At 39.1% G+C, this 15,188-nt stretch overlaps 1 long non-coding RNA gene across 1 annotated transcript in view; it reads left to right on the top strand.

Annotated features, from left to right (window-relative positions):
* Positions 1 to 665, top strand: part of LOC131503861 (uncharacterized) — a 34,710-nt gene extending 34,045 nt beyond the window's left edge. Inside the window, exon 5 of the long non-coding RNA XR_009257661.1 lies at positions 476 to 665. This is a non-coding gene — a long non-coding RNA (uncharacterized LOC131503861). The remainder of the gene's footprint in view (positions 1 to 475) is intronic.
* The last annotated feature ends 14,523 nt before the right edge of the window (positions 666 to 15,188 follow it).

Raw genomic sequence — 15,188 nt, 5'->3', positions numbered from 1 at the left:
AATTTCAATATTATTTACTCTATTTTCTTTCTCTGAGGTCTACCAGCACATCTTACTGCCTTAGCCTTGTTTCTGGATTCCACTTCAAAATTTACACCTCTCTCTCTTTCAATATTATGGGCTGGTAAATGTTTGTCACCTAGTATGGGCCAGGGGAGAGGAGGAAGCCCTTGGGTTTTTACTGCTTATCAATTCCAAGCTAAAACATTTGCTCAAGCATTTCAAGGACAAGGGCAAGACAGTGGATGGTGGATTGAAATTATGTGAAGAGGCAAGAATCAAGATTACAGAAGAAGTATAAATAACAACTTCAACTATGAGCATTTGGAATAAGAGATTGAATTAGGCTATCCTGAGAGGGCATTAGTGGGAGGGTAGGGATACAAAGGCCAAGACAAGTAGAGAAGGAGTCCACCAGTGGACACTGCTCCTCTATTTTTGTGTTGCTTTGTAAGTTTGTATTACTTTCTGTTAGTGGCTGCTCAACCCTGTTAGTTCATGCACAGGAGAAGCCACGGCTGGGAGAGTGCATGCAATGATGAACGCATCCATGGTGAGGAGGCGAACAAATCTTGTGAGCTGCTTACTTTTATTTAATAAAACAAAACAAAACAAAAGAATGGCAACTCTGTGAATTTTGCCCCAGAGAGAAAAAGAAATCCCATACGGTTTCCTAAAACTTATTCTTCATGAAATCTTTAAGATGTTCTTTTCTTCAAGCAAAACCATTAGCTATGAGAGTAGCTATGGGCAAACCACCAGAAGAAATGCACGCAGCAATTTTGGAAGTCCTTTATGGGAATTTGTGAATATGAAGCATCTGATTATTTTCTCCCTCTGGGAGAAACAGCTTCTAATAGAGACAGGAAAAAAAATGGCCAAATGCTACTGGAAATACCTGTCAATAACTTGTATCCTCACAGACTGTGCCTTTAGAAGCTTATTACTATGTGTGATGTATTCCCATCTAACATCTGCAGTATAGTTGGGCATGGGGAGGTGAGCGCTGCAAGGTTGTTCATGTGGGCAATCCAAGGATTGCCATGGGATTTTATGGCCTGAAATCCCATCATGCATACGTCTCTGGAGGTTTGCTAAGGATTTTCATTTGTCAAGAGCCTCCATGTAAATACCCTTAGAAGGCATCTTTTTCAGAGGCACTGTTATCAGCAAACGCCCTAGGTAGCACACTGGTTCTCCACCGCAAGTGGGCATTTTAAATCAATCGTGGAACAATTTTTAACAAACCAATGTCTAGACTCCTTCCTTGGGATTTCTGATTAAATTGGGCAGATTGGAGAGGTCTGGGGCAGAGCCTGAGCATGGCCAGCTTATAAAACCTGAAGGAATGGAACTCCTGTAGAGCAGAGTTCTTCTTGGGTAACTTCTGAACAAGATCCACTCTGCTCCAGGACTGATGTGATTTTAAAATCAGGGCTAGTCTTACCCTAGCTGAAGCTGAAGAATGTTTATATTGTGGCCACTTGGGGGACCCCCCAGGTCATATATTCCAGCTGACCATCTTCTTGTGCAATAATTCCTCTTCCTAAATGCTCTGCATTCTCCACTTTCGAAACCACAGAGGAGTGAGACAAAGGATGCTTAACTTAGCATCATTTTGCATGTGACCTCAAAGAAATTGCAGTGATTGTCTAGAGTGCTGTGCTGCAAAACAGAGTCTGCATCTGACCCTAGCAGTAAAAGCTCCATCATCAATTAATAATGTCTGCATGGGTGCTGAGAATGAGGAAAGGTAGCGAAGGGACACATTTTACCATCTTTGAATAACCCAGGAACAAGGAGAATAATCTTCAGATGCCCTTTATTAATCTATGCACGTATAATAGAGAGAGTGTGCTGTTCCATTGGCATATTAGGGTGTATCAGGTTACCTACGTAACCACTGTCTTAGAAGGCCTTTTAAACCCATCACAGAAAATAAACACTGGGGAAGTACCTAGAGGTTTGTTTTTGGTTTTGGTTTTGGTTTTAATTTTTGTTTACTCTGCTCTCACAAAATACCATGGATGCAGAAAACATATCATCATTCTCGATTGTAAGAGGCTCATAGTCTCGCTAGAGAGATAAAGTATATATGCAAGCAACAATTAATGATCTCAGCATTATTCATTGTGACAGAATTATGTCCTGATATAATAAAGATGATGAAGAGAGTAAATCCTTAATTATGGAGTCTGATGAGAAAATGTTAATTCCACAGTATACCAGGTGCTGCACTGACCAAAAGGGCATTGGAGGCAAACAGTTTCATACACACACAAAGCAGAGCTGGATTCTCTCACAAGCCATCACAGCATAGCACAACACAACACAATACAACACCACACCACATAACAAACAAACAAACAAACAAAATAATGAAGGGCACAAGCGTGCTACCTTCTCAGCGTTGTACAAAGAGAAAGGGTCCAGACGTTGGACACACTTAGTTGGCTTTGCTTAGATCTTGACTGACTGCGTGGCCTTCAGATTCAGAGAGTCTGCGATGCCAATCCCTGCTCCCACCTACAAGGTGGAGATGCTAAAACCTCCCTTGCAGAACTATTTTAAAATTTATGAAGAGGTGTCTGCAATCTGATGCTTAATAGGCTCTCATTAAATAGCAAGACTTAACAACATTATTTCTTCGATTCTAAAATGACATTGATTTTAAGATGCACCCTTGAATTAATAGAAAGTTTTCAGTAGGGGAAAGAAAAACCCTTCATCATAATGTACTTCTCAGTGTAATATGAGTCTACAGTTTAGAAATTGTAGAATGTGAATAAGAAGTGCTTCACAGTGGGGCGCCTGGTGGCTCAGTCGGTTAAGCACGGACTTCGGCTCAGTGGTTTGTGGGTTCGAGTCCCACATCGGGCTCTATGCTGACAGCTCAGAGTCTGGACCCTGCTTCGGATTCTGTATCTCCCTCTCTCTCTCTCTGCCCTTCCCCTACTCGTGCTCTGTCTCTCTTTCTCTCTTAAAAATAAAATAAACATTAAAAAATTAAAAAAAAAAAAAAAGAAGTGCTTCACACTGGGTGAAGTGGCATATCATAGGGTCCAGCATGGACAGACAAAGACAAAGAAGCAGAGGAATGGCAGCAAATGCTTCTCTGGAGCTTACCAGAAGCCAGGCACTGTCATCAAACATAATCTTTGGGCACCTGGGTGGGTCAGTTGGTTAAGCGTCTGACTCTTGACTTCAAGTCATGATTTCATGGTTCGTGAGTCTGAGCCTCCTGTCAGGCTCTGCTTTGATAAAGCAGAGCCTGCTTGGGATTCCCTCTCTCTGTCCCTCTCTGTCTCTCCCCTTCCCCTGCTGACTCTCTCTCTCTCTCTGTCTCTGTCTCTCAAAATAAATTAATAAACTTAAAAAAGAAACTTAAAAAACACTTAATCCTCATAGGACCCCCACAAAGCTGGCCCTATTGACATCCTCATTTTACAGACAAGGAAACTGAGGCACTAATCACAAATTGGCTAAGCCATATCCAGAATTTGCCAGGGCCCAGATTTCACTCAGGAAGCCTCGCTCAGAGGGCCGTGACATCAGCACCACACTGTCCCTCCCTGGGCTGTCTGCTGGAAGGTAGCCAGACCATGTGAGGGAGGGCACCCTGAGGTCTGACACAGAGGGCAAGAGAGCAGAACTAGACAAAAGCTGATTCATAATTGAGAAACATGGCCTGCATTTGAGAAAACTGATTGAGAAACTATGTCCAAAAGAAGGACATAGAAAGCATCTGAGCCGTAAGATTGGAAGCCCAGGAGGTCAGGAGAAGTGAGGACAGCAGGGTATAAAGCAGGCAAGGTGCAGCAGTTCCAGGAGATCAGCAAATACCAGCTACTTGTGAAGGTCATCAGACCCGATGGCTCTGTTTTCTGTCAAGGAAGACATATTCATGCAAATCCTGACATTTTCCAACACAAAGAAGACTTTGAGTTTGCCACTTCCTCAGGCCATGGACACATCAAGAACATGAGAACAGTTGGGATATGTTGGTTGAACTGTGTCCTCCAAAAATTTATCTGTTGATGTCCCCATCCTTGATTTCTCATAATATGACCTTATTTGGAGATGAGGTCTTTACAGAGGCAATCAAGTTGAAATAAAGCCATTAGGGGCATCTTAATAGAATATGACTGGGGTCCTTTTAAAACAGGAAATTTGAACACAGACACACATACAGGGAAAATGCCATGTGAATCCAAAGACAACCACCTACAAGTCAAAGAGAGAGGCCTGGTACAGGTCCTTTCCTACCAGCTTCAGCACAAAGTAACCTCGACAACACCTTAATGTCAGACTTTTGCCTCCAGAGCAATGACACAATAAATTCCTGTTGTTTAAGTGACCCAGTTTGTAGCAGTTTCTTATGGACATCCCAGAAAACCAATAACGAATAAAAGGGTATGTTATGAACAATTCATTATCAATAAGCTTATCGTCTCATTCTACATATTTGACAGGGGATGTCTTTCCCTGATTCTGTGTGTTTCATATATGAACATTTGAAAGAAAAAAGTACATTCCAAACATATGTATTGATGCATTTTTATATTTTTTGTGTGGTAACGTTAACTCTTTCTGCATTTTCTCATTCACATACACACTCCTACACCAAAGATAAGGGCTATGACTGTGGACATTCATATGGACAAAGGAACATTGTGTAGACTCATTCATTCGTCATTCATTCATTCAACAAATGTGCATGCCCATTGTGCTCCGTGAGCCATACCAGTGTGGAGACAACAAAGATTGATAGAGTCGTCAAGATGGCTTCTTATGGAAGCCAGGGCAGGTATACGAGGAGCCAGTATGCAGTAATTAAGGTAATGATATAGTCAGATAACAAGGAGCTATCCAGGAAGGTACCACTAACCTTGCTAGGATGCTGGTAGCAGGCAGAGAGAGTCAGAATCAGCTTCCCAGAAAAGCTGGTGCACCTCAAAATGGCACTTGACAGTTACCCACTCCCTTTCCTCCCTGCTTTCTTTTCCTTTTAGTTAAACCCGTGGTTCTCACACCAGAACATGCATCAGCATCTCCCAGAGGACTTTTTCAAACACAGATTCAGCATGTCCAGAGGGGGCCTAGGAATCTGCATTGCCTGTGGTGCTGTGAGTCCAGTACCTACACTGAGGTCCACTTAGTGAACACTGGGAAGCATGAACCTGGAAGAATGTGCCTATCCTTACTAGATCTTGGGGGTGCAGCACTGAATAAAACATTATCCCACTTTGATGAAAATAACAGATACCAAATCAATCAGCTCCTTTATAATGCAATTGCATTTTTGAATCTCTACTTCATCATGGAGGAAATAAAATATGAGGTGAGCCTTGTTTCTCTAACAGCACAGTCAATGCTAATAGAAGAAGGGTTTCCAAATGATGAATGTCTCACCTCTCTTCTCTCTCCCTCTGTTTTAACACTGGAACAGTGAGATCTGGTGAAGTGGAATCTGGTCTGCAAAAGTTGAAGTTTGTAGATGGGGACATTTGGATTGATAGGGTTGGTAAAATAAATAGGCTGTATATTTCCTTTCTTCCCCTGCTACTCCCCTTTCTTGGAGGGTGATATCTTGAGTCAGCAGCATGAGGCTGCTTCTTTGATACTCACGAAGGAACAATGAGTTATATGATGCACTTTGTTGAAGGCTGTCAGGATTTGTTAATCACATGTTTATTCTCTGTGATCCGTGTTAAAAGGACATAAGAACCAGTGGGGCACAGCACAGCAGTGAATTCTGTCTATTAGGAAGAAGCCAAGCCAAAGAAGGAACAGAAGCAATGGTCTGACAGGGAAGTGTTCTCTGTTGTTCTCTAGCCTATGAGCTGGGATGACAAATATTTGTATTTGTGCTGACTATATTTTGAAGTGGTCTTGGGGACAGCTGTGCTAGAATGCATACACTTGACCAAAAGGAAACTCAATAGCAATTGAACAAAAGTTTCTCTTTTCCTCATTTCAAAAGCTAAGCCCTTGGCTTTTGAAAGGAAGAAGGACTTCCTGTGACATGCTCCCTTTTGAGCACTGGTTGTCAATTCCCCATAAGACTCCATGTTCCCCTAAAGTGGGCTTGCCTATTATCTGTCTTCAGGAAATTGGCCTGATTTTTAAGAGAAATACAAGGAGGATATAAGCCAGAGCTCAAAATCTGGGTGATCAGATAATCGGTTTAGTAATCCATGAGTATGTATTGATGGTATCTTGTAGATATTTAAAATGTTCAGTGCTGTGAGAATAAAGAGAAATAGTAGCTCTCTCCAACTACCATGCCCTGAAACATTTGAGAGATAGTTTATTGTTAAAAGAACAAAGCCTTGTTGTCTGCATGGCCAGTTTGAGTTAACATGGTGATTGATTTTTTTTAATGAAATTTGTATTGAACGTTCAAGCAAACAGATTTACTTAAAAGTACATGCACAAGGATGTATCTAAATTAGTACTGTTAATATTTTTACTCTATCACTGTGATTGTTCCTTGTTATTCCACTTTAGATTCAAATCATTCACTTCTAAAAATATTTATGGAGTGTTTTCCAGGTGCTAGATATGCAGGCACTACAAAGATGAACGCCTGGGCCCTTGATTTTAAGATGTGCACAGGTCTGTTTTCCATCTTAATGATCTAATTTCCATTACTATCACCCACAACCTGTTTTCACACACAGAGTTCTACCTTTGGCTAGGACTTCTCCAACATACTAAAGACCTCATTTGCACAAAACTGTTCATCCTTCTATCTTTAAACACAGCATGGATGTTTGCTCCAAGCCCCCACTCACTCAACTTGAATGTCTGCTTCTTCTGTCTCTATGGTTCTTTGGTTGGAAGCCCAATGCCTTGGATTTAAGGCTTCACTCAGATTACTTGCATGCTGTTAATTGTATGAAATCTCTGTAAATTACTTTTTAAAATTTTGCTCATGAAGAAAAGTTTCTGTATGTGTGTGTAAATATAAGCAAAGTCAAAAAGACATGTGATGTGCAGGAAGAAAATGTTTGCAACTCATATCAAATAGAAAAAAGCTAGCTCCCAAATATGTAAAGAACTGTTAAAATAGCAAAAGAGATAAAAAAAACTCTGTAGGAAAAAATGGAGGAAAGTACCAACAGTCAAAGTACAGGAAAGGATATGCAAATGCTTTAAATAATGAAAAAGTGTTCAAATTCACTCATATATGCACATGCACATTGTACTTCACTGAGATACCAGCTCTTACTCATCAGAGAGCAAAAACTCAAAGGCTTAACAACACACTCTGTATGGGATTTGGTGTAGGTATTATCATTCTACACTGCTGATGTGGTGCAAGGTAAAAACACCCTAAGGAGAAGGATATGGCAATGTCTAAAATACTGCAAGGGTATTGATCCTTTGGCCAGGCACTGCCATTTCTGTGAATTTACCTTGAGAATACATCTCCAGAAGTGTGAAACATCATATTCAAAAGGTATTCATTGTGGTATATATGAAGTCGTAAAATATTACAAAACCCAAAAATTCCCATTAGTAAGAAAGTGCTTAAAAAATGATCCTATGGGGCACCTGGGTGGCTCCATTGTTAAAGTGTCTGACTTCAACTTAGGTCATGATCTCATGGTCCATGAGTTTGAGCCCCACATTGGGCTCTCTGCTATCAGCACAAAGTCTACTTTAGATCCTCTGTCTCCCTCTCTCTCTCTCCCCCTCCTCCAGTCACTGTCTCCCTCTCTCTCTCTCTCTCTCTCTCTCTGTTTCAAAAACAAATAAACATTAAAAAAACACAAAAAATGATAGTACATTGGCACTATTTAAAGAGCAAGGGATAGGGGCGCCTGGGTGGCGCAGTCGGTTAAGCGTCCGACTTCAGCCAGGTCACGATCTCGCGGTCCGTGAGTTCGAGCCCCGCGTCAGGCTCTGGGCTGAGGGCTCGGAGCCTGGAGCCTGTTTCCGATTCTGTGTCTCCCTCTCTCTCTGCCCCTCCCCCGTTCATGCTTTGTCTCTCTCTGTCCCAAAAATAAATAAAAAATGTTGAAAAAAAAATAAAGAGCAAGGGATATATCTATAAACTGACATGTAGGGATTTGAGAGAGATATTGTCCAATTTAAAAAAGCAAAATACACACATATATGTGCATACATATGCATTTTCAGATTCTGTGTGAGGAAAGGAAGCCTTTTTTTTTTATTTTTCAAAAATAAATACAAAAGGACAAAACAGGAAATATTGAAATGGTTTTCTGAGATAGGTGAACAAAGATGGAATGGAGATCAATTTCTCTCATTGTACACTTTTATAGTTTTGACCTGCGAACCATATTCAGGTTAAACTATTTTGTTAAAAATTCAAATTAAAAAGTTGAGTGAGGAAATTTCTAATATTGACAACAAGCAAAACACATCTGAAAAAAGAATTAATTAGTGATGATTTTGAGCAGAGAATTCCTATTGTCCATCATTGGTGGGATTTCTTCAAAGGACCCAAAATAATTGCTGAGATATAAAGAACTTTATTTTAGTAGATTAGTTGTGGTCATGATGTAATAATTCTCAAACCATTCATTTTGTGTGTGTGTGTGTGTGTGTGTGTGTGTGTGTGTGTGTTGTAGAATAGAAGAGAGAGAGGGAGACAGAGAGACAATAGGCTGAGAGACAGGCAGACACAAATATGTTGCTGTGTACCTGTTCTGCTGATGGATGAAAGGAGATGCAAATACAGAACAAGATTGGAATTGGAAGTGTCAGTAGAAAGTCACTGAAAAGAGCCTGGAAGAAACTTTGGTTGTAATGACACCATCTGTGGTCAGATCTTGGTTTAAATAACATGGTAACAAGAATCAGGTTCCTTGAAGAAGATGCTGATTCCAGGTCTAGGTCAGGGAAAAAGCACAGTGGCTTTAAAACATATCATTGTGCCTAAAAGTAAGGGAATGCTCCCAATATGATGGATGCATGAAAAAAAAATCATGAGATTCACTGGCAGGGGCTTTGAGTCATCAGATTTCAGACAACTTAATAAAAAGGATAATGATAAGTGAATCATAAAAACATTAAACAAAGATATGAGTACATAGAGATAGTAAAGAAAAAGAAAAAAAAGGTGAGGGGTTACTCTTTACACAATACTAGCTAATTCATACAGAAGGAAGGAAAGAATTTATAATCACCACTTTAAACCTCCATTATAATAATCAATTTAAGCAAGATTATCAATTGATGCTAAATGATTGGGTGAAAGATTTTAGAACCACATAATTTCCACAGAATTTCAAAGCACCACCCCAGTTTTTGTGTGTCTTAATTACAAAAGGAAAAGGTACCTCTTGAATGGAGACATCCAGTAGATACTATTTTATCCTAATGCACAAAATTAATATCACCAATAACTGGTCACACTGAAGTGTGTGCTTTTTGGTGTGTTCTGGTATAGGAAGCATGCAACATGGCAACAAAAAAGTTTAAATTGAATCTAATCATGAGACGACTCCGGAATATGAAACACTCCATTAAAAACTGACCTATTTGCAAATGTCAATGTCATAATCGTCATTCATTAAATGAGGCTAAAGGGTTTGGGGAGCAAATGCAAGGTGAGATTCTTGATTGGATTTTGAACAACCCTCCCCAGTAAATCCTGCTATAAAGATGTTATTGAGACAACCAGTGAAATAGTAACATAGATTGTCTATTAGGTAGTATTCTCTACCAGTGTTCAATTCATTTGATAATGGTATTGTCATTATTCGGGAGAATGCCTTTGACCTCAGCAGTTACATGTTTGCAATTTAATTTTGAAAGGTGTAACAACCAAATTAATGAGGAGAGAGACAGAGACAGGGAAATAGAGAGACAGAGACAGAGACAGAAAGAGAGACGAGAGATTTAAAAAGCAGCAAAAGTGGCTTTTGCCACCTGGTTTTCAGGTGTTTATTGTATTTCCCTTCCCACTTTCCTGTAGGTTTGAAATTTTTGCAGATCACAAGGCTGGAAGAAAAAAGCAGGATGAAAAAAGAAGAGTATAGAAAGAGAAAGAAAAGGCTGAGGAGGAGCAGAGCGGAATCTGAAGAAGAGGGTGGAGGAAGAGAATGGAGAAGAGATTATCTCAGTAGGACGCAGCCCCAGGAACACTACTCAGGATCTTTCTCCATGTATTTTTCCATGGCCACACTGTCTTTGCTGTTGCCCACTAAATAACTTCTCTATGGAACCCCGCATAAGCAGCATACATAAGGAGAAACTAGAGGATAATAGGACGTATCAGAATAGAGTCGCTGTCAAGATTTAAATGGTCACTTTGGTTTTTGCTGCTTCCTTTTACACAAGTATCTCCATGATGTGGGCACAGTGCTACAACTCCCACAGCAATGGCATTTCTTCAGCTGAACATTGTACCTAAAGCAAATGACCCTGCAAATGGGTGCCACTTTACTATAAGCAATGATAATCAATTCAACAAGTGGATTTAATCATATTTTTTTTCTTGGCAATATGCTCATATCTCTTTCTTAAAGAATTTCTACAAGACTACAAAACCCTTGAGACCAGGAAAGATCCTCTTTGCTTCTTTTGTTTTTAAAAAGATTTTTTTAACGTTTATTTATTTTTGAGACAGAGAGAGACAGAGCATGAATGGGGGAGGGTCAGAGAGAGAGGAAGACACAGAATCTGAAACAGACTCCAGGCTCTGAGCAGTCAGCACAGAGCCTGACGCGGGGCTTGAACTCACAGACCGTGAGATCATGACCTGAGCCGAAGTCGGACGCTTAACCGACTGAGCTACCCAGGCGCCCCACTTTTTGCTTCTTTTGTACCGACATCTATTATGGTACTGGCACACAGTAGGTGCTTAACAAATGCAAACTGGGCATCTGGATGAATAAATGTAGCATATGTCTAAAATAATTTTATAAGGACTTAAAAATTTATTTTGCATTGATGTCCTCTTCATTATTATGGCAAATATATATTATAGGAATGGAAATGAATATGGAAAGCATGGATGGTCAAGATAAACTATGTGTATGTCAATTGTCTGGGTTAATATTCATAAACCATTGATGGATTTCTCCTTCTAAAATTGGGCAATGAGTTTTTTCATACAGGAAAAAAAGTCAATTTATATAATATTTTACTTTACTGTCTTCATATCTTCCTTAAACTCCTGAAATTTCTCTATCTTCAGTATTTTGTGTTTTCCTATAAAACACGCACTACACATTCCACACACACACATTTCCCCAAGCTAGAAATAGTTGAGCATCCCTGCTCTTAGTGATTGCAATAGAATCACTAAGTGATTCACTAAGTGATTCTAAGTGAAAAAGACATAGTATTTCGATGTAAGGTGGTAGGAATGGGGTCAGTTACCAGTTAAGTCAGAACTGTGCAGTTTTTAAGGTCAGTTAACATTTCAGAGTCTCCACTTTCTCAACTTAGAATGAATGAAGCTACATCTGATGCACCTGGGTGACTTAGTCAGTTAAGTATCTATTTGACTTTAGATTTTGGCTCAAGTCGTGATCTCACCATTGTGAGATCAGGCTCCACTTCTGGCCCATGCTAGAGTGGAGCCTGCTTAAGATCTTTTTTCTCTCTCTGTCTTCCTCTCCCTCTTCCCCTGCCCCACTCTCTCTCTCAAAAAAAAAAAAAAAAAAGAATGAAACTACATCTAATGCAATAGTTGTGAAGAAGAAAGGAGATGTCCTTCTACATGGTCAACAGATGGGTTTTGGGGCAGATAAGAAATTCTAAAACTGTATATAGAAATATTTGTGTGTTTGTGTGTGTGTGTGTGTGTGTGTGTGTGTGAGCACATTTCTCTGAAGACAAGTTCATCTCTTTGGATGCTCAAAAAATAGTTATGGCTGTAGGAAATTAAAAGTCACTGTAAAATGTGCACAAATAAAGCTGTTATTTAAACACAATAGAATGGGTATGTCTACTCCAGTGTCCACAAACCTCTCTTTGCTACAGTTCGAACAGTGAACAGTAAGGATTGAGGCCTGGAAGGTGTCATGCCAATTTAACCCCATTACTCATTGACCATGGAATCTTGTGTGAGTTATTTTGCTTTTTTTGAATCTCAACTTCTCTTCTATAAAATGAGAAGAGAACTACCTATTCCAGGAATGGTTTTGCTGTGAGGATTATAAGAAAGGAAAGGGAAAAATATTCCCAAGAGTCTGACACAAAAACTCCCACTGGTAATTTTATCTCTTTTATTGCTTCTTAGGTCTTTCCTCTTCAAGTCTTGTCATCCCCATTTTCCATGTTTTCTCACTGATATTTTTGCAAACTACATTTCCTTATCTTCATCATGAGATGCATTTTTCCTCTTCCCTCATTTTCTTGCTGCAGAAAAGTTATCAGAACACTGATGTCTTTTAATAAAATTTTATCTTATTTTATTTTATTATTTTATTATTAATCACTGATTTTCTCTGTAGTCTTTCACATTTGTCCAGACCACACACATATATATGTGGAGAGCACTATGCCATATTATTTGCTATTTCCTGGTTATACTGCTTCCCTGAATGTTCCTTGAGAAAGTATCATTAGCAACAACTGGTGGCTGCTGTCCACTATCCCAGTTGAAGGGATCAGGGCAATACTGCAGGGAGTATCATTCTACAGTGGGATGTTGTATACTGAATTTTGGAAACACAGGGTTATTAGAGGGATCAAAATAAGAAAGATTATAAGCTGTATTTTTAAGAGATCTAAGAGGGGCACCTGGGTGGCTCAGTCGGTTAAGCCTCCAACTTCAGCTCAGGTCATGATCTTGCGGTCCGTGAGTTCGAGCCCCGCAACTGGCTCTGTGTTGACAGCTCAGAGCCTGGGGCCTGCTTCAGATTCTGTGTCTCCCTCTCTGTCCCTCCTCTGCTCATGTTCTCTCTCTCTCTCTCTCTTTCAAAAATAAATAAAGATTAAAAAAAAATTAAGAGATCTAAGAAACAAATTAGATGTTCTGATCTTTCTCGAGCCAATGTAGAGCAAGTTCCAGGAACAGAAGACACGTGGTTGACAATAAGGGGAAATGAAAAGAAAGAGGAAAGAACAAATAAGTGTGGGTACAAAATAAAAACAAACAAACAAACAAAAGGAAAACAAGATGATTGCCATTTGGGTGTCACTGAAGTGTAAACACTCATTTCTATTGACTATCAGACCTGTAGGGTATAAATGGATGAATCTTATTTAAAGACATACTATCAGCCCAGCTAAGAGTGTAGTGTAATAAGCCCTCTTCAAGTGAATTTGGAAGGAATTATGTTATTATAAGTCCAATAAGCCTAATTGTAAGAGGACATCCCAGCTCTAGTCAGTGCTGTGTCAATGCACCTCTAGTGAGTTGGTGGGAAAGATCCAACAAAAGTCTTGATCCATGGAAATTGAGGATCCTCTGAGAAAGAACATAGGGGATGTTGGAACAGTATATATGCATCTGACCCAAGGACTTCAGCTTACTGGTCAGACATAGGGATTCTCAAAACAACATGTGCATTTCTTCTCACGTCATTATAGGTTTACTACATGCTGGTATACGTGTGTGTGTGTGTGTGTGTGTGTGTGAGTGTGTGTGATAAAAGAGGAAACTAGAGAGAGGGAGACAGAGAAATATAAAATCAAAGAAAGATTTTAAAAAGTAGAAGAGATATTTATTGTGAAATACATTCAATCTAAAAATATTGTTTTAAGATGACATGAATGGAATATGATACAAAAATGAGCAAGCCATAGATTTTGATTGCATTTCTCTCTCTAAGTTTGATTCACCACTGATCTTCAGAGTTAGAACCTGGGGAATTAATGGTGCCTCCCATTAGAACAATGGAACATTGAGGTGGCCACCCACCAGCAGTATATGGGAGGCACTCCAAGAAACATGGTGTGGAGGGATACTTAGGAGAAGAAGTGAGGTCCTGCATGAGCAGGGGAAAATAGTAATCAGTCAATTTTGAATTAGTACATTAATGTGATCTTACTTTCACCATGAAATCAGACATACCCAATGCAAAACGCAGGCTTTGAATTGGAAGGGGGGGTTTCCTATATTTGAGGTAACATTCTAAATCTGTGCAGTTCAACATGGTTGCCACTAGTAACGCGTTCCTACTGAGCACTTGAAATGTGGCCATTGTAACTGAAAATTGATTTTTAATGTTACTTAACTTTCATCAACTTAATCCAAATTTAAATAGTAACTTGTGACCATTGCCTGTTGTGGGGGACTCACATATTTAGAGTATAGTGAGTTACGAACATAGTCTCTGGAGCTAGATGTCATGAGTCCCAGTTCTACCATTTACTAGCTGTGTATCTTTGGGCAATTTATTCTTTGCATAACTTAATTTTATCATTTTTAATGTGGGGAAAATGTTTATACCTACTTCATAGGACTGCCATGAGGATTAATTGATTTCATTTATGTAAAGTGCTTAGACAATACTTGGCATATACTAAATACTCAATAAAACTTACTTGTCATTAATATTATTACCTTTACTATTCTTTTTCCTTCCCATTATTGTCTACGATGCAACATAATAATGTCAATAATGAACTATACAGTTCTATAGACAGTCAAAAGTTCCCTTCAGACGATGCATGAGTCTATCACTTTGTTTCTTTTCCTTCTTAACTAAGAAAAGATTTCTGTAGAAGTGATGAAGCAGGTTGTGGCTGAATCCAGCAGCATTTGTTGGTTGTATGTTGAGGTAGAGATAGGGAATGAAACGTGAAAGGAACAGAAAAGACAAAGTAGAACCTTAAATGAATGGACTATTCAGAAGAGAGTATACAAGCTCTGATTTGTGGGAATTCCAAAGGATGGTTTGCAGTCAGTAAATTTGCGACTGCAATTTTGTTTTCTGGGAACTGGTAGCAGCACTCTGATCAACATAGAAAATTTTCATGAAAATACAAATTGCCTCCTTCCCACTTTCAATAAAATTCAGTCTCCCATTACCAGCCATTTTCTGATTTTGATCACCACAGTCTTTTATGTCTAGCTTTTTTTTTTTGTATTATTGTCATTGTAGTGCAATGCTTCTGAGATTCATCCATGTTGTTATATTAGAAATTCATATAATATATGAATTCATTTTAATGAATTTGAATGAATTTTAATGAGTTATATGAATTCTAATTTTAATGAATTTTAATGAATTTTAATGAATTCATATAATTCA

Source organism: Neofelis nebulosa, chromosome 2 (assembly GCF_028018385.1).
Source record: "Neofelis nebulosa isolate mNeoNeb1 chromosome 2, mNeoNeb1.pri, whole genome shotgun sequence".
Lineage (NCBI taxonomy): Eukaryota > Metazoa > Chordata > Mammalia > Carnivora > Felidae > Neofelis > Neofelis nebulosa.
The sequence above is the reverse complement of the archived record's forward strand: the minus strand, read 5'-3'. Positions and strand labels throughout refer to the sequence as shown.